The following is a 20,142-nucleotide window of genomic DNA, read 5'->3' on the forward strand; positions in this document are numbered from 1 at the left end:
ATTTCGCTCAGCCTAGCTATAGGGACGTGTTTTTATTTGACTGCTCTGGCAGTCATAGTTTTCTGGATTGAATGTTTGTTACTTTGCTTATTTTAATTTCTGCTGTTTATTGTTTTGTACATTTTGAATTGTTTGTTGGTTTTTTTGGTTTTTTACTAAGAAACTATGTTTTTTTAGTGATTTTTTAGTTAGTGGGGAGCAGAAGAATTGTAGCTGTAGGTGGGCAGATAGGCTCTGGAGGCTCCAGAGTGATTGCCCACGAAGCAGGAAGCTTGCAGCATACGGGTTTTTGTCTCTAAGGGGGCAAGCCCATCTGGCTAATTTTAGCCAGCAGAGCCGCCGGCGGTTGAGCTGGGTACCTGGTCAGCTGGTGGAACCGCCCCTGCCATTGCTCCCGATTAGGGGCGGCAACGGAGTACCACTTGGCACCGCCGGGGCAGGCTCTGGAGGACATTGCCTTGCGGCACTTTTTGGGAGCGATTTTAGCTCCAGCGTCTGGAAGGACAGCCCTGGATCAGAAAGGAGAGCCAGGATCGCAGGAATCCTTAAGCATGAGCATTATGGGCATTTTGGGTGAGCGGAGGTTTGAATCTCCCGCCCATTTGCACTTGAAGGGCTGTTTTGGTGAGTCGGCTAATTTGGGGAGGTAACTCCTCCCAAAAGCCTGGAAGCTTCAGGAATGAGTGTGTGTGTGGGGGGAGCTAGCTGGAAGCTAGTCCTCAGTTCCACTTTCGTTTCTGCAGCAGCTGCCTGGAGGGAACCTTTTTTTCAGAGGCGATTCCAGCAGCCAGTGTGAATTTGGACTGACTTTGACTCTTTATCTGCCTGTGGTATTTTATTCCATTGTTCCAGTTTTTCTGTGTGGTGCTTTTTATAGCTTTAAATCACAATGGAGGATCAGGAATTTTCTTCTGATATTGAGCAGCCTATTACCGCCCCCCCCCCCCCCCGGGCTACTAGAGCTTCCAAAAATAAATCTAAAAGCTCTGTTCCTGTGAGCAGGAAGGAATCTGAGGAAGTTAGAACAGCCTCTTCACTTCCTGTACCAAAAGCTTCTATTGGTGACAAGGATGCTCTAAGAAGGCATGCTGCCTTGGAAAAGCACTTTGCTGAAGCATAACAAAAAGCATAATCTTCCAGTGTTCCTGTTCCTCTTCAGCCAGAAGTTTTGGTCTCTTCTGTGCAGCCAGATTTGGCCCTACCCCAATCTGGGGCAATTTTGCCTTTACCTGAGATTCAGGATACCTGTTCAACTTCTCACCAGGTTTCCTCAGGGGGAGGGCAGGAGGAACAGGTTTCAGGGTGTTTGGCACCCGAAGCTACTTTTACCCCAACAGCAGTGGGGCTCCGCTTGGGGGAGGGGCAGGGAGCTGCCCAGCCTTTGGATTTTCAAGCTCTCTTCACCGATGCCTTAGCTCAGGCACTTACTTCTGGGTTGCACCAAGGTAGACAGATGCCTGCAGGGGTGCCAGGGTGGCAGCTTCTATTGCAGACACAATCTGCTTCCAGGCCAGGATCTCCTACCCAGCAGGGATCAGTCAGTAGTGAGGAGGCCTGGATGGAGGAAGATATCAGGGATCCTGAGTTTTCAGAGGATGAAGGGGTGTTGCCTGAGAAGCCAGCTTTTACCAAACTTTTCCGCCCTTCAGTGTTTAAAACCCTACTTAGGAAGGCCAAGTTGGTTACTAATATGGGAGCTATTGTGAATCCTAAAGATCAAGAATCTGAGGTTGTTAAACATCATGAAGAGTTGTTTGCCATTCCTACTCAAGATCAGGAATCCATTCCTTGCCCGGAGTTGTTTTCAGAGGTCATTAAGAGGCAGTGGGACCAACCAGGTGTCTTGGTGGCACCTAGTGGTTCTGATAAAAAGTTGTACTGTGCAGACCCTGTTTTAAACAGCTTGCTCAATCTGCCCTCAGTTGATCCGCCTGTGGTTAATCTTTCTTCTTCCACAGTCTTGTCTCAGGATGTGGCAGAAGTTTTGAAGCCCGGGGATAGGAAAGTAGAGGTTTCCTATAAGAAAACTCATCAGGCAGCAGCTTGGGCGGTTAAAACCGCTACTGCGGCTTCCTTTTTCAATAGGGCCACCCTAATTTGGCTACGACAGCTGAGGGATCGTCTTCCTCCAGAGGACACCAGGATCCAACAGGATATCAATAAGATGGTAGCAGCCACTGAATATTCAGCTGATGCTTGTCTGGATGCGGCCAAATTTGCTTCTAGGGCTTTGGCTGCTAATGTGACTTCTAGGAGGTTGCTTTGGTTATGTCAGGGCGCTAATTAATCCCATTCTGCTTTTGGGTAATCGCACCTTGATTTAGAGACATGGATCGTGGCTTTTTTTCTTGTGTATACTTTTGCAAAAAAATAAACCCCGAAGATATTTTTTCTAAGAATAAACTCATTTATTTGTTATACAGAAAGTAAAACATCTAACTATCTAAATAATTACATTTTGGCAACGTTCCTGCCGGTCACCTCTCTGCAGCCGGACCTCTCCTGGCAGGAGAACAAAGAAAGTGTGAAGTAGAAAGAAAGGAATGCGGACATAGCTTACTGATAAGGAATTTGGCAAGCTATGGAAAGTCTGAAAGTCCAGAAATAATGAGCTCATCTGGTAAATACAGAAACGCAGTGACAACTCAACCCAGCCAAGACCGAGTGGCTGTGGGTACCGGCATCTCGGTTCAGGGGAGAGGTGCCATCGCTGACTATAGGGGGTGAAGTTTTGCCCCCTGTAGACAGGGTGCGCAACTTGGGCGTCCTTCTGGATTCACGGTTGAGCTTAGAAGACCAGATAACGACCGTGACCAGGGGGGCATTCGCCCAGATACGTCTGGTGCGCCAGTTGCGTCCCTACTTGGATCGAGATGCCCTACGCACAGTTACTCATGCTCTGGTCACCTCACAGATTGACTACTGCAACGCTCTCTACATGGGGCTGCCCTTGAGGACCACTCAGAGGCTTCAGCTGCCGCGCAGGTTGTGATGGGAGAATCCCGATACTCCCATGTTACACCCCTCCTGCGCGGTTTGCATTGGCTACCGGTTGCCCTCCGGGTGAGATTCAAAGTGCTGGTGTTGACCTATAAAGCCCTACATGGCTTAGGACCAGGATATTTGGTGGACCACCTACAGCCAGCAACAACATCCCATCGCCCGGTTCGCGCCCATAGAGAGGGCTTACTCAGGGTGCCGTCAGCTAGACAGTGGCGGCTGGCGGCCCCCAGGAGTAGAGCCTTCTCGGTTGGGGTGCCCACCCTCTGGAATCAACTCCCCTTGGAGCTCCGACTAGCGCCCGACCTTCGCACCTTCTGCCGGGAATTAAAAACCTGGCTTTTCAAATCCCTTGACCTGGTCTGATGATGGGGTTTTAAGGGTTTTAATGGGTTAATTTTAAATTTTTTAGATTTTAGTCTTTATTTTTATTGTGGCTTGTGTTTTATTGTTGTGAGCTGCCCTGAGTCCATTGTGAGATAGGGCGGCATATAAGCCGAATAAAATAAATAAATAACCCCTTCTTTTGCCAGTTGAGCGAATATCAGGTACATCATCAAATAAGGCACATCTTCTTATGCAGATACTCGTGTTGAGTTGCTGGAAGCGGTTTGTTGAGCATGTCTGCAATCTGATCATGTGTAGATACATACTGCAATTTAACAAAATCTTTTTTCACTAATTGTTTTATGTTTTGATAACGGATGTCAATGTGTCTGGACCTAGAACCTGTGAAATGTGATTCAGAAATATAAACCACCGATTCATTGTCTTCCATCACGGTGACTGGTCGGATTGGGTGTGTCCAGATATCTGTGACCAAAGCATCAAACCAAGTTAGAGAATTACATGCATCTGAAACACAAGCATATTCAGCTTCAGTAGATGAACAAGAAACAAAATTCTGTTTACGCACTTGCCAGTAAACAGGACATCCATTTAAGAACATCATATAACCTGAAGTACTTTTACGTGATTTCTTATCACTTGCCCAATCAGAATCTGCATAACAACATAATTCTGCATAATCAGTATGTGTTGGTTCTAACAATAATTTCATATGTTTAGTGTGTTTTAGGTATTTCAGTAATTTAACACACGTCCAATGAAACTGTTTTGCCTTACCTACGTGTCGAGACAAGAGATTAACACTAAGTGCAATGTCGGGTCTGGTCCAATTACTAATATACAACAGTGACCCAATAACTGAACGATAAAGTGTTTGATCCTCGAACTCAGGACTTGCTTCATGTGTCAAGTTGTGGAAATCTGTTTGCATGGGTGTCTTTGTTGTGTTAGCATCCTTCATGTTGCAATGATGCAAAATTTGTTCAATTTTATCCTCTTGTGAAAAACTAAACCCCTTCTGTGTTTTTTCAATCTAAACACCTAAATAAGTGCTAATATGACCTAAAGATTTCAATGTGAAATATCTCTGCAAAGCTTTGGCAAAAATTTCGCTCATTTGCTTATTTGGACCAATATAAACAATATCATCAACATAAACAAGAACTATCTCATATGCATTGTTAGATCTTTTTGTGAACACGCACTCATCAGTTTTGGACTTAATAAAGCCCATTAAATTTAGTTTGTCAGTAAGACATAAGTACCACATTAAACCAGACTGTTTCAGACCATAAAGACTTTTGTTTAGAAACCAGGTATCCTCTTCTTGCTGTCGGAACCCTGGAGGACCTCTCACGTAGATCTCTTCTTTTCCTACTCGCCGTTCAGACACTCCTCAGTCTGGGTTACGATCACTCCTATTTGCACAGCTGAGTGTCAATCAAATCCCTCTGGAGCTGCATCCTCCTCTCTTCCTGCTTCCTCCTCAGACTTTTTCACTCAGCCATTGCAATAGCATCGAGTGTCTGTTCTCTTGATTGCATTTCGTTCTTAATTTACTTATTTCTTTCTGAATTGGCTAAATATTGTTTATTTACTGTCTAAAAGTGCTGCGCTTCGTTTGCCTTCGTTTGGAAAAGGTTAAAGCGCGTAGCGGCGGTTTGGGGCTCCGGCCGCCGCTTGCGGCTTGGCTTGGCTGGCGCTTTATTTCTAACGGTTTTCCCGCCATTGCCGCCATTGCCGCCATTTTGCTGCCAGTCACTTTGCGAGGCTCCGGTTTGCCTTAGTGGCCATTTGATCGAGCGGCTTGAGTCCCTGCCGGCTGGCATACTCATCAGCTGCCTTTGAGAATTGTGACTGCTCTTTTGCTGCAGCTTCAGTCCGGCCGCAGGCGCTGTGTTTCGCCTGGCTCAGGACTTCTGGAATTTCCCCTCGCGGGCCGCCATTTTGAGCCCTGATCATCGGCAACGTTTTTGGATCTCCGTGGCCATAGCGACCTGGGCTTTGGTTTCCAGGGTCGCTAGGTTGCTGGCAGGTGGGGACGCTGTCCTGATCGTACCTGCAATTCACAACGGCCTGCAGAGGGGTGCCTGAAAGTTCAGGGAAGTACACATTGCTTAAATTAATTTACATTCTTAATTAAAAAAAAAAAAAAAAGGGGCGGTTGCCTGGTTATCTTGATAGACTGGTTGTGCTTGTAGATTTTTCTTGCATTTATTACAATTAAAATATAAAAAAATAAATAAATAATAATAATAATAATAATTATATAAGAGCATATAGATATATATATTACAATTTCTATTACCAATATACTATCATATATATAGAATTGATAAGTTCTATTTACAATTAATTCATTAATTAATTAATAATTCATTGGGGTGATTGATCATGGATGACAGGGAGGAAGGTGCTCTTTCTTCTGATATGGACAGGAGTCCCTCCCCCTCCCCAGTACCTTCCCCTAAACAGCTCAGGGGGAAGAAATCTAAGGCTACCAGGCAGGCAAAGTCCTCCAAATCTGCCACAGTAGATAAAGATGCCCAAAGGAGGCATAAAGCATTAGAAAAGCAGTTTGATAAGGCTAGGCAACGGGCCCAGGACCCTGGTCAAGGACCAATTCCTGAAGGCTTGAGCCATGAGGTGACCTGTGAGCCCTCGGCCTCTCATAATGTAGATTTGTTGCCCAGTGGTCTGAGGGAGGATGGCCCCTCAACCTCTCAGGAGGCTCCAATGCCTGCGACTAATCAGTCAAGGGCCAGTGTAAGGTCCCGCTCCTCTAGTTTTGCAAGCTATTTTTCTCAAGCTTCTAGGCCAGGTCCTGAAGCTACTTTTACACCCACTGCAGCTGGCCTCCGCCCTGAAGCGGGCCCAGGGTTCCCTCAGCCTGTGGATTTTCAGTCCTTTTTTACCCAGGCCATGTCCCATATGTATCAAATGGGGTTGCAGCAAGCCTCTGGTGCCTTCTCTGCTCCTACGTGCCCCACTACTTCTGCCTTTTCCATGCATCCCCCTGGTGCACAACTTCAGCAGCAATCTGTTGCCTGTAGCCTTGTGCCTGAATCAGCCCGGGAGGACGATTTCCTAGAAGATTTTGAGATGTCAGAGGATGAAGAAGAGATTCAGGACAAGCCGGCTTTTCCGGGTCTATTTAAGCCTTCCTTGTTTCGCTCTCTCCTACGCAAGGCAAAAGCTGCCACTAATATGGATTCCACACCTCTTCAGGGCTCCTCTTCTTCTACTCCATCTGGCCCCAACAGTAACTTGTTCAATCTACCTCAACCTGATGAGGACTTTGTTCCCTGTCCGGATCTTTTCTGCCAGGTTGTTCAAAAGCCTTGGGACCGCCCCGCCTCGTTGTCGGGCCCGAATTCATTTGATCGAAAGCTTTATGCCTCGGCTCCTGCGCTGGATGCCCTCCTGCAGTTACCTTCAATTGATGATCCGGTGGCGAGTCTCACATCGTCTTCCATCCTGGTAGGTGAGGCTGGGGATGGTCTCAAGTTTGAGGACAAACGAGCCGAAATGGGATTTTGTAAAACACACCAAGCGGCAGCTTGGGCCATTCGTGCTGCAACCTCCTCATCATTCTTTAATCGGGCATCGCTGGTGTGGTTGCGTCAATTGAAGGACAGGCTTCCCCCGGAGGACGCACGATTACAGCAGGACCTGGCCAAACTGGTCGCAGCTGCTGAATATTCGGCTGACGCGTCTTTAGACGCAGCTAAGTTCGCTTCCAGGGCCTTAGCTTCGACTGTATCTTCAAGACGTCTCTTGTGGCTCCGTAACTGGAGAGCTGACGCCAAGTCCAAATGGCGCTTGACTGCTGCCCCTTACAAGGGCCCTGCCTTATTTGGCTCATCCCTGGACTCTGTGCTGGTCGAGAATAGGGATAAGAAGAAGGTGTTACCCACGTCTTTCCGACGTCAGGACAGGCGCTATGTTCCTTATAATCGACAGCCTTTTCGACAAGACCAAGGCGCCGGGGGCGCCTCTTACTACAGATCTTCGCAGTCCCAGTACCAGTCAACTTCGGACAGGGCGCCCTTTCGTGACCGCGGTCGCCGACAATCCAACTTCAGGCGACCTTTCAGACAGTCGGCGGGCCGCTTTTCCAGGCGCAGTAAGTGACTCACCGCCTCTGGTCCCAATCGGGGGCAGGCTCCAGGCATTCTCTCACCTGTGGCCATCTACCACCTCGGATGCCTGGATTGTCCAAACTGTCACCGAAGGGTTACGTTTGGAATTCACCAACATGCCACAGGACTTTTACCTTCAATGCCCTTGGCCACTTCAGCCGGAGAAGCGATCTCTTCTATTACTCGAAATTCACCATCTGTTGCAAATCCAGGCCATAGAACAGGTTCCATTGGATCAACTCAAAACCGGCTTTTATTCAACACTATTCCTGGTACCGAAATCCTCGGGCGATTGGAGAGGTATTTTGAACCTTCGACGTCTCAATCAACACATTTTGTACCGTCGGTTCAAAATGCATTCCCTCAAGTCTCTGCTGGGCTGCATTCGTCGGGGAGATCTGATGCAATCTGTAGATCTAAAGGAAGCGTACCTGCACGTCCCTATTCATCAGTCGCACAGGAAGTTCCTCCGGTTTGCGTTTGGAGACCACCATTTTCAATATCGGGCGATGCCTTTCGGCCTTTCGTCCGCTCCGAGGACGTTTACAAAGTTGCTAGCGGCAGTAGCGGCGTCGCTCAGAAAGGTTCCTGTTCGTCTGGCATGCTACCTCGACGACATTTTGATCCTGTCGTCTTCTCCCGAACAGGTGACCCAGGACCGGGAGCTAGTACTTCAGTCCCTCCAAAACCACGGGTTCACTTTGAATCTTGCCAAAAGCCATCTTATTCCCACATCGAGTATCCTACATCTCGGAGCTACAATAGATTCGGCACTGTGTGTGGTCTCCCTATCTCCCGACAGACAAGCCAGCATTCGGGAACTGACATCTCAAGTCTTACTACACCGGACTGTGACCTTACTGTCTCTCTCCCAGCTTCTGGGGAAGTTGATATCTTGCATAGACATTGTTCCGTGGGCGCGTTTCCATCTTCGTCGCCTCCAATGGTTCCTGCTCCCTTACCAGAGACAAGGTCGAGCGGAGTCTCTTCTCAAGGTAAAGGTTCCAGCTCCAGTTCGCCTTTCCCTGAGGTGGTGGCTGTCTCCGGCCCTCAACAAGGGTTCTCCCTTTCTCGAACCAGCTCGGATGGTGTTGACCACGGACGCAAGTCTGCGAGGCTGGGGGGCTCACCTCGACCGTCAGCTAGCCCAAGGTGCCTGGTCATCGGCGGAAAAGCTGCACAATATAAATTGGCTAGAGCTCAGAGCGGTCCGTCTCGCCCTGATACACTTCAAACGCCTTGTATATCGCCAGGACCTTCTGATTCTAACGGACAATGTGGCCACCAAGGCCCATATCAACAAACAAGGGGGGACCCGCTCCTGGACACTGATGCAGGAGACGGAGCGTCTTCTGTCATGGGCGGAGCTCCACCTCTCGTCGATAAAAGCCGAACACATCTCGGGGACTCTCAATCGAGAAGCAGATTGGCTCAGCAGAGACCAAATAGATCACGCCGAGTGGAAGTTAGACCCCAGCTTGTTCCAGGACCTGTCCAGGAGGTTCGGCCTTCCCCTAGTGGACCTGTTTGCGACGGCTCAGAACACCCAATTGCCGAGATTCTTCTCCCGCTATCCATGTCCAGCAGCGGAGGGGCTGGATGCTCTTCGGAGTCAGTGGCCCCGGGGCCTTCTTTATGCCTTCCCTCCCCTTCCTATCATCTCCAAGGTAGTGCGGAAGGTCATTCACGAACGGGCGAACCTTCTACTAGTAGCACCGTATTGGCCCCGTCGAGAGTGGTTCGCCGACCTCAAGAACTTATCAGTCGAACCACCGTGGAGGATTCCACCAGACAAGATAATACTGACTCAAGGAGCCATCCGTCATCCGGAACCAGAATGGCTTCGATTAGCCGTGTGGCATTTGAGCGCATAAAGCTCATCAAGGACAATTTGTCTGACGATGTTATCTCCATCATTCAGGCAGCTCGAAGGCCATCAACGATTCGTATTTATAACGCCTCATGGACTGCCTTCACGAGATGGTGCGGGGATCATCACGTAGACCCCACAACTGCTTCTGTTCCGGACATTCTGTGTTTTCTGCATGCGGGTTTCTCCAAGGGCTTGGCCCCCGCGACTCTACGCCGACAGGTGGCGGCTCTAGCCACTGTCCTGTCAGGAGAATCTCGTGTTCCTTTGTCTCAGGACCCCAGGATCCGTTCCTTCCTCCAAGGGGTCTCAAACTTGCGGCCTCCACCGATTCATCGCTACCCCACTTGGGACCTTACCTTGGTGTTACAGGCCTTAACGGGTCCACCGTTCGAACCCATCGCTTCGTCCAGTCTACGCTACTTGTCTTTAAAAATGGCCTTTTTGTTAGCAATAACTTCGGCGCGCAGAGTATCCGAAATTGCTGCCTTGTCCATGAGAAGTGATCTCTGCATCTTCTATCCTGACCGGGTTGTTCTACGCCTCGACCCGGCTTTCGTTCCCAAAGTGAATACTCGTTTTCATCGAGCCCAAGAACTCGTCTTGCCTAACTTTTGCCCGAACCCGCGTCATCCTGCTGAGAAGCGGTGGCATACTCTAGATGTGAGATGGGCATTGAGAAGATATCTTAAAAGGACTGCCCCTTTTCGAAAGACTGAGGCTCTGTTGGTGTCCTTCCTTCCCTCTTCCCTGGGTCAGAAGGTTTCTTCAACCACAGTAGGAAGGTGGCTCAAAGCCTGTATTTCTAAGGCATATGACTTAAGAGAGGCCCCTGTCCCGGGTGGTATATTGCCCCATTCTACCCGTAGCGCCGCAACCTCTGCGGCTTGGGCTACCCAGGCTTCGGTAGATGATATTTGCCGGGCGGCCACATGGTCTTCCCTTTCATCCTTTGTAAGTCACTATAGGCTGGATAAGTTTGCTTCTACAGATGCTGCCTTTGGCAGAAGGGTATTACAAGCTGTAATCTCTCCACAGGGCCAGTCTACGGCTTAATTCCCTCCCTTTTCTTTCTAACTTGGGTATGTCCCAGACTGAGGAGTGTCTGAACGGCGAGTAGGAAAATGGTCGTTGCTTACCTGAACGACCCTTTTATACTCGACGTTCAGACACTCCGTCCCTCCCTTTCTTGGCCGTGCCTGGCTTTGGTGGAGGTCTGCTTTTTCTCCCTCTGTAGCTGTCTGCTTCCTGTGTGTCTACCTGATGGAGTTTCTAATGGTCGATCCTGCTGCTATTGAGCCAAGTTGTCTTCGTGAAAAGTCTGAGGAGGAAGCAGGAAGAGAGGAGGATGCAGCTCCAGAGGGATTTGATTGACACTCAGCTGTGCAAATAGGAGTGATCGTAACCCAGACTGAGGAGTGTCTGAACGTCGAGTATAAAAGGGTCGTTCAGGTAAGCAACGACCAATCTAGGTCTGCATGTAGATAAACTGTGTCAACATCGAACTGGAAAACTTCTAAACCAAGAATAGTTGCAGTTGCTAAAGCAATTTTTACACTTTCAGTTCGGACTGTCGGTGAGTAGGTTATAACGGCGACCCCGTTATGAGCTGGTGTGTAAGGGGCCAACGTCTGATGAAGAATTCCATTTTTACGCATCTAGTCCTAGAAACGCTGAGACATGAATTCAGCACCATGATCACTCTGGATTCTGGCGATGCGGACTTGGTGTTGGGTAGAAAGAGCAGCAAAGTCTTTAAAGATCTGAAAGGACTCAGATTTTTCTTTCATAGGATATACATATCCATATCTAGAGTAATTATCAATAATTGTTAAAAAATATTTTCTACCACCAAGTGTTGGCGGAAAAGGACCAACTATGTCAGTGTGAACCAAATCAAAAATGTGTGTTGACAGGCGTGTAGCGCGTTTGGGAATGGCTGCTGCTTTGGATTTGGCCTTTTTGCAGATAGCACAATCCAAAAACACCTTACACCCCTTTAGATCCAAACCTTTTGCGAACTCCGGCATCTTCCTAAGAACACGGAAACTGGCATGCCCCAATCTTCTATGCCATTTATGGATACACCTGAAATGCAAAGGTTTACCAGTTAGTGAATTCTCAACATTAACAGTTTTATGAGGAACCTCAGGCTTGCTCTGAGCAACCTGTTTCCTAATTTTCTTTTTGTTGGCTTTAGAAGCCTTTGGAGTAGCAACAGGATCTCTCACTGGAGCATCTCTCTCTGGGCCTGTGCTCTTCCCTTTTGGAGTTTGTATACTTGCCTGTGTTTGCGGTTTAGGCTTTGGCTTTAAGTAATAAGCACTACCAATTAACATGGTTTCAGCAACAATATCTCCATCTTTAACTATGTAATTTGCTTTTTCAAGGTGGTGAACCTGGAACTTTAATGCTCTAGACAAGTGACTCTGACTAAGCAAATTACTGGTTGCTGTTGGTATGTAATAAACATCAGGAATGAATGCATTGAGTTCTTCAACATAAACAGTTCCTTTTCCTTTGACCTGACAAGGATGATTTGAAAAAGAATAAAATTCACGTAGTTCAGGTTCAGGCTCGTGCATCTCTGTGAAAATTTCCTTTCTGTAGGTAACATGCAAAGCTGCTCCACTGTCCAAAGTCCACAGGAGTCATCTGTCGTACTCTGGTTGAGGTTGTGGATCATTGGTTAAAGCCAATGTGGCGAGTGGAGCTTGTGGTTCATGCCGGGGACCACGACAACCTTGTCTACCGCCTCTGCCTCTGCCTCTGGAGTCTGTTCCTCTGGGCTGGTATGTGACGGGAGCTGGAACTCGTTGGGGACAATCCCAGGTGGCATGTCCCACATGGTTACAGATGTAGCATCTTGGCATCCTTGGAGCATAGGTCCTTCCTCGCAAGGGATGCCTAGCTGGAGCTCTTGATGCGGGTGGTCCTCTCAAGTGTGGTGTGGCTAGCATTAGTGCTTCTTCAATTAAAAGTCTGCATACATTGTCCACTGTGCGTTGACCAATGGGCACTTGGTTAATCTTTGAAATGGCATCTTTCCATTCATAATTCAATGAGTTAATAATAATGCTGATCATTTGAATATCATCAATATTATAGCCTCTTTCTCTCAATTCTCTTCTGATTCCTCTCAGTTTGGTTAAATGTCCTCCAATTTGTTCACCAGGTTTCAATCTTGAACCATGGAACTCAGACATGAGCAAACATGAAGATTCAATTGAAACAGGCCTGTAGCAATTTTCCAATTGGACCCAACTTTGTTGGGCTGTTGCATCAGGCAGAAAGGTAACCTGCAGTTCAGTATCCATCCAGTTCAGTATCAATAATGTTGTGCAAGCTTTAGTCTCTAAGTCTCTTATTGCAGGAGTCCATGGCTGAGCAGGAGGATTAAAAACCATACAGTGAGTACCTTCTCTGCGAAGTAACAATCCAATCTCACTGACCCAGGCCTTATAATTCTGTCCTGACATCTTTAATTTCGACTCATCAGCTAGTGGAGCAACAGAAAATGCCTGGTGAGGAACATACATTTGGTATGCTGGCTGTGCTGGTAAAAATACGTGTGGTATTTGCTGTGCTTGTTGTGCTGGAGGTGGACCAGGGATTGGCCCTGGTTGTACAGCTGGAGGCACGTGTGCATGCATTTGTGGTTGAGGCTGTTGCATTTGAGCTGCAATATTAACATGGCCTGCTGGAGACGCAGTCATTTGCCTTTGCTGCATTAAACTTTGTTGTGTTCCATCTAAAAGGACACCAGCACCACCAGGGGGTGCTGGAAATTGAGCCTGTGGAGACACTTGTGGCATTGCAGCCTGAATATCTGAGTGAGTTAAAGACATCTCTGATAGAGTCTTCTGCAACAATTGTAATTGCTCTCTGAAGATGCGGTGCATTTCAGCTTTCTCTAGTAATTACTTTCGCCAGCAGATGGTGCTGCAACTTTAGTTTTAGGCAGCTCAGGTAATCTTTCTGCTTTCTTGGCATGATATGTAATTTGAGAAGGCAAATGTGACGTATGCACAGCTCTCTGTTCTGATTGGCCTGACACAAAATCCACCAGGGTGTGTGTCTTTGGCTCCGAAGGAGAAGGCAAAATGACGTTTTCAGAGATTTTAAAAGCACTAGCCTCTCTCTTATCTTGCTCAAGCATAGATAAAGCCATTTTTGCCTGGGACAGCTCCTGTTCAAAAATTTTGATTAGATCACTATAGCTTTTTACAGCTAGCTCACGAAGGGAGAGATCGGAACAGTGAGGAGAATAATGAATTATTTCTCTCTCTGCGTGGGAGTAAAAATGCTCGGCAGTTTGTAGAAAATCTGGCCCTGCACCAAGTGTTACAAATTCAGAAGGTTCTGGGATGACTGTTTGAGAGCATGCATAATTGGAAGGGGGTGTCACTGACCTCGGTCGCAGCACATTACCTTCAAAAGCAGCTCTGCCTTTATCTTCCTTCTGAACCCTTCGTAAGAGCATTTCATCCATTTCTTCTACTCCCACGGCCCCCTCTAGCCGGAAATTTGAAAACCTCCTTTTTGCCTCCTCTTCGTTGGAAAAATCAATCAAATCATTTACGAAGAGTGGTCTTAATTTCATTTTTCCTTTTTTCTTCTTTTTGGCATCTTAGCAGACAATTAATCAGCGTTCCGCAGTCGCAAAAGTAATCATCTGGCTAAACTAGCCTAGAGGTCTAATCATCAAAGTAACAAGCAAGGAAAAAAGCCATAAATCAACCATCGTCCGCTACCAGGTGTCAGGGCGCTAATTAATCCCATTCTGCTTTTGGGTAATCGCACCTTGATTTAGAGACGTGGATCGTGGCTTTTTTTCTTGTGTATACTTTTGCAAAAAAATAAACCCCGAAGATATTTTTTCTAAGAATAAACTCATTTATTTGTTATATAGAAAATAAAACATCTAACTATCTAAATAATTACATTTTGGCAACGTTCCTGCCGGCCACCTCTCTGCAGCCGGACCTCTCCTGGCAGGAGAACAAAGAAAGTGTGAAGTAGAAAGAAAGGAATGCGGACATAGCTTACTGATAAGGAACTTGGCAAGCTACGGAAAGTCTGAAAGTCCAGAAATAATGAGCTCATCTGGTAAATACAGAAACGCAGTGACAGGTTATGGCCTTGGAAGGCTGATTTGAAGTCTAAATACAGGTTGGCTTCAGCTCCTTATAAAGGATCTGATCTGTTTGGGCCTGCCCTTGACCCTATTTTAGTGGAAGGTAAGGACAAAAGGAAGGTGCTGCCCACTTCCTATAGGAGGTCGGATCGTAGGTACACCCCGTATTCTCAACGACAGTCCTTTCGGCAGGAGACTGGACCAAATGGGTCCTATTCTTACAGGCCTTAATCACAGGAGTTTGATAGACCTTCCGATAGTCAATCCTTTCGAGACAAGGGCAGATACAATCCCAATGCCAAGAGACCTTACAGGGGAGCAAGGCAGTGGCCCGCAAAAAGAGGCAGGTGACTCACTGTCTCAACTTCCCATTGGCGGACATCTAAGTCATTTCCTCAGCCAATGGAAATTCTCATCGTCCGACGAGTGGGTGCTTCAGACAGTGGGACAGGGACTCACCCTAGAATTTCACTCCACTCCTCCAGATCATTACGTTCAATGCTCCATGTCCATCTCCATGCCATCTTCCGCCCACGTAGCTGGTCCATAAACTTCTATAATTCATTCTGCAGGCCTGTTAGGATAGGCATACCTCCTGTCCTAACCCTTCCTATTGCAGATGTACCAACATGTCTTTTCTGTCGTTGATTACCTACATCATCATATACCGAAACACCCAAAATCTGTCGAGTTTTAAGGGGGAGCATAAAGAATCCTGGCCTAATTATTCCCAGGACACAAGCTCCACACCAATCCTTAGGTAGATACCCATATGCCAGTTTACCACAAATCCAGTACAATCCATCAGGAGCAAGCCATCCAAGGGTTTGATTATCCGGATCCCCTAAGAAGGCTAATCTGTTTACCTCAAACAGAGCCGTTTCATCAATACCCTCTGTGACATTACTTCCGGACCACCATATCTTGCTTTCCCATTTTCCTATGCATATGAGGTTTCCTACCTGTTTGCATTCAGTTTGAGTCCTCCTTTGGAAACATACATTCCCTACCAAACTGGTGATAAGTGTCCAATCCCCATCTTTTCCCTGATTATATGAAAGGTTACCCTTTTGCTCCATTTCTAATACTTTGGAATAGTTCAATTCCTGGGCTTCCCATGGCCATTTTTCTCCCATATTAGTTCCTCCACAAACAAAACAATTTGATACATTCAGAGTGTGGGCTATGTCTTCTGCCAATTTGACAAAGGCATTTGTTACATGGCTAGGAATTTCAGGTACATTTAGCTTTTCCATTTCCAGATAATATAACTAAAACAATCCTTTTGTATCCTGTGTTGTCCTAGTAATTTTGGTAACATACCAGCTAAGGATTACAAGGGGATCTCTTCAGTATCTATTACCAAATAATGTACTAACACATCCTCTATAATTTTCACGCACACTCTATCTTAAACCTATACATAAAAGACAATATATACAGTGAGTGCAACAACAACACTCACACCCACAATTACAAAACCAGCATATTTAAAGAAAATCTCTTTTCTGTTCCTTTGCATCAAAAGGCAGCTTCCAGGGTGTCTTAAGCAGGGACTTCTTTCATCTGTAAGAGGTTCACACTTCGCAGCCAGTTGGGGAAGGGACCATTAGGGATCGGAACGACTGAGAAATCAAATGGCCTTGGTTGTCCACAAAACCATTGCTTATATCTGTAAAACACAATGATCAATAAAGCTAATACCCCAATTACCCAAAGTGCCCACACCCAATTTTCCTCCCACATGGATCCGCAACAATCTTCAGTCTCTCGTCAGGATCTGAGTTCCGGAACAATTCAAGAGGGCAGGTGTTCCATCCTCTTTTTAGCTTGCAGCGGGCTACATCGGCAGATATACATCAAAGTAACCTATATATAAAATACAAAAGCTTTCTTTAAGCACATTTCAATGTCAGTTTTGTTGGATGTTGTTTGTCCACGGACACGTTTCAGCGGTGTCAGCTGCTGCCTTGACTCGTGTCCGATGGATCCATGATTTTGATTCTGCAATCTTAATAGCAAGTGGAGAAATCATAACAACAATAAAAGGTCCCTTCCATCTTCCTTCTAGCGGCTCTTTCTTCCAGTGCTTGACCCACACTTGGTCCCCAGGTTTAAATGAGTGACATTAGGTTACTAATCTAGGGGGTACTTGTTCCATCACATATTGTTGGAGTCTCTCAACTTGCTTATTAAGTTCTTGTACCATCTCCATATTCCAACCCCCCCCCCTTTATGACCTAAATCAGGCCACCCAGCATACATATTTACCTTATTTTACCATATTTACATATTTACACATCCAATGTTTCTCCCTTGTTTCTCCCTTGGCCCTTTCTAAAGCCCATATCAATACCCATAATTCAGCCGCCCGTGCACTATGTCCACCCCCCAGAGGACCGCTTTCCACCACTTTTTCATCATCCACAATAGCATATCTGGATATTCGCCTCCCATCTATAACATAATTTAATCCATCCGCATACCAATTAAGCTGCGCATTTGGCAACAGAATATCCGTTTAATCTGGTCGGGTGGAATAAACCTTCTCCAATACCTGTAAACAATCATGCTCAGAAACAGACTCCGTAGACAACAAAGCTGCTGGATTTAATCGGTTAGACACCACCAGACGCAGCTGTGGATTCTCACTCATAATTGCCTGATATTTTGTCAACTTTTGCCCACTAATCCACAAATGTCCCTCCATATCCAACACAGACTGCACCGCATGAGGGGAATGCACGAGTATAGGACAAGAAAAAGTAAGTTTATTACAATCCTGAATCAATTCTGCACTTGCAGCCAGCACCTTCAAACAGTGGGGCCAGCCTTTGGCCACTCCATCCAATTATTTTGACAAATAGGCTACAGGTTGTTGCCAACTTCCCAAAGACTGGGTAAGTAACCCCAAAGCAATGTTTCTATTAGTGTCTACGTACAGATTAAAAGGTTTCCGCAAGTTCGGTAAAGCCAGAGCTGGAGCCTGAGTCAATGCAAGTTTTATGTCTTTAAAAGCCTTTTTCTGTTCCCCCCCCTCCACTCAAGGGGTTCCACATTGGCTCCTTTGGTGGCTGCATACAAAGGTGCTGCCATCAAAGCAAAGTTAGGGATCCAACTACTAAAAGCAAAAGCTAGCTGATCCTAAAAAGCTTCCCAGTTGTCTTTTTGTTTGGGGTTCTGCCAGCATTAGGACCGCCCTTTTCCGCTCTGGTCCTAAAGCTCAATGGCCCTTCTCAATGTCGTATCCCAAATATCTAACTTTCCTTTTCACCAATTGAGCTTTTTTTCTCGATATCCGATAACCACACTCTAATAACAAATCTAGCAACGTCTTAGTATTGTCCCAACATAAATCCTCTGTCAGTCTTGTGATCAAAACATCATCCACATACTGCAATATTGTGTCTCCTGATTGTCGAGGCACATAATACTGTAAATCTCTAGCTAACGCTGTTCCAAACAATGTGGGGGAGGTCTTAAATCCCTGAGGCAGCCGAGTCCAAGTATATTGCATTTTCGTTCCTGTATAAGGATTCTCCCACTCAAAATGCAAATCATGGCTGGCTTACGGGGTGAATGGGAATTGTAAAGAATGTATCCTTTAAATCAATAACGGAAAACCACTCAGCCTGGGGTGGAATTAAACTTAACAGGGTATATGGATTCGACACGGCCGGGTGTAAGGTTACCGTGCGCTGGGCGGTAAGACCCATCTGACTTTTTAATTGGGATAATTGGAGTATTCCAGGGGGACTGAATAGGCACCAAAACCCCTGCTTCCAAATATCTCTGAATGCTTACATAAATAGCACAAACAGCTTCCCAAGAAATGGGACGCTGCCTTATACTCACAGGAACTGCTCCAGGTTTTAGTTCCACCACCACTGGAGGGTGGTGAGCTGCAAAACCCGGCAGGTTATCCTCAGGCACATCAAACAACCCCACTTCCCTTCAACCTGTCTCCCTACCATCAACCTCCAAGTTTCCTCCAAGTTTCCTCCGGAGAACGTCTTATGGTCACCCTTTGGCGACCCTCATCAAATGAAATTGTTGCCCCTAATTTGCTAAGCAGATCCCTGCCTAAGAATGGAATAGGGCATTCAGAAACATACAAAAATTCATGCTGGATTTCAGCTCCCTTAAAGTCACACATCACTGGTTTCAAGACCTGTCGCCCCCTAACTTGCCCTGATACCCCCTGGACCTGAATTTTACAGGATCCGGGGGCTGCAATCTGCTTATTTACAACTGATCTTCCTGCTCCCATATCTACCAGAAACGTTGTGTGCTGACCCCCTATTTTCATTGTAACCAATGGCTCAGGCGGGGGTTCTTCCAAGCCTGGTCCCCCTCAATCTGACCAAGTCATGTCTGCCAATCCAATACTTTCCGCTTCCTGCTGCCCCGCGCCCTCTCCAAATCCTCTACCAAAACCCCAACCTGAACTTGTCTGTCCAACCTTCTACTCAAATCTCCCCTCTGTCCTCGTTCTCCCCTTCTCCCAGAGAACTGCCCACACATCCCTGACCCAAAATCCGGTCTTCTCATCCCTCTACCTCTCACCATCCGTCTTGGGCATTCCCTCTGCCATTGCCCTTCCCCCTTACACATTGATTAGGACCCAGGGGTAAATTCTGAGAAAAAACCCCTTGCATCCCACTTTGCAGTGCCACTGCCAACAAACCAGCCTTTTTATTCATCCGTGCCTCCTGCTCTTTCTTCTCCACCTTATCCCTATTCACATACACCTTCTTTGCTATTTCCAATAATTCACTTGTGTTTTTCCTCCTTCTAGGTTTTGCAACTTCTTTACAAAATACTTCTTTGTATTGCATAACCTTCACTTTCTCCACCCTTCCCTTGCTTACCCCGCACCCCCTTACTTTTCCTGCCTGCCCTAGATACACATAACCTAACCATTTCAGCCTGACATTGCAACAAATCCTCAGCTTTTTCCGTTAAAGCCCTTGCCCACTGATCAATATATAGAAATTGATCAGGATATTTATCCTGATTTACCACTATCACTCCCCACAATTTATCCACTGTTTCTTCCAAAACCTTTTAACATGCACGCCAACGGAGTGTTGGGCACGCTTTGAGCTCCCCCCATCCTAGCACACTGCTGCCGACTCGTAGCCCCGGAACTCACGGTCACTAACGAGAACTGCAACGGCTTACCCAACCCACACAACCTGACACGGACTTCGTTAGGGTTGCCACCCCGAGTCCAAGGGATTGATCATGTCCCTTCTTCTGCCTACAAGTGAGGCAGGTACAATACCTTTACTATATACTTGTCTGAGACGTCTCTACTCCTTAACCTCCTGGCCAGGAATTTGATCAGACCTCCTATCCTGCACTGCAGGGTTCTTGGACTCGATCAGAGCACCGTCGGTCCCACAGGGCTGCCGCTGCCGTCTCCCGGAGATATACCCCAGTGGCGCCTGGAGAATATTCAGGAGCGACTTCCCAATGGTCCCGAGGGGTCAAACGGCCCTCAGCGAAATATCGCCTTGTACCTAGTCCTGGCGGAGTCGCTAGCTGTTGCAGGAAAAAACGGGACCAGGCCAAGCTCTTCAATGCAGGAAAGAGTTTATTGTGCACGGTTCAAACAGCCCAAAGGCAAACAAAAGTTTGAA

General features: G+C 46.7%; 1 protein-coding gene across 8 annotated transcripts in view; it reads left to right on the plus strand.

Moving 5' to 3' along the window:
- Positions 1-20,142, plus strand: part of KLHL15 (kelch like family member 15) — a 90,051-nt gene that overhangs the window by 30,387 nt on the left and 39,522 nt on the right. Inside the window, exons 1-2 of one of the 8 annotated variants that reach the window (XM_087871340.1) lie at positions 11,971-12,152; positions 12,536-12,654. The exons of 5 other annotated variants lie outside the window; for them this stretch is intronic. The gene's annotated coding sequence lies outside the window, so the exon portion shown is untranslated. Of the gene's footprint in view, positions 1-10,723; positions 10,813-11,970; positions 12,153-12,534; positions 12,655-12,733; positions 12,885-20,142 lie in introns of those variants that run through there. 2 more of the 8 variants (XM_060694047.2, XM_060694048.2) reach the window with 2 other exon arrangements.

This window comes from Pantherophis guttatus, chromosome 5, assembly GCF_059756535.1.
Source record: "Pantherophis guttatus breed Tessera chromosome 5, ASM5975653v1, whole genome shotgun sequence".
Lineage (NCBI taxonomy): Eukaryota > Metazoa > Chordata > Lepidosauria > Squamata > Colubridae > Pantherophis > Pantherophis guttatus.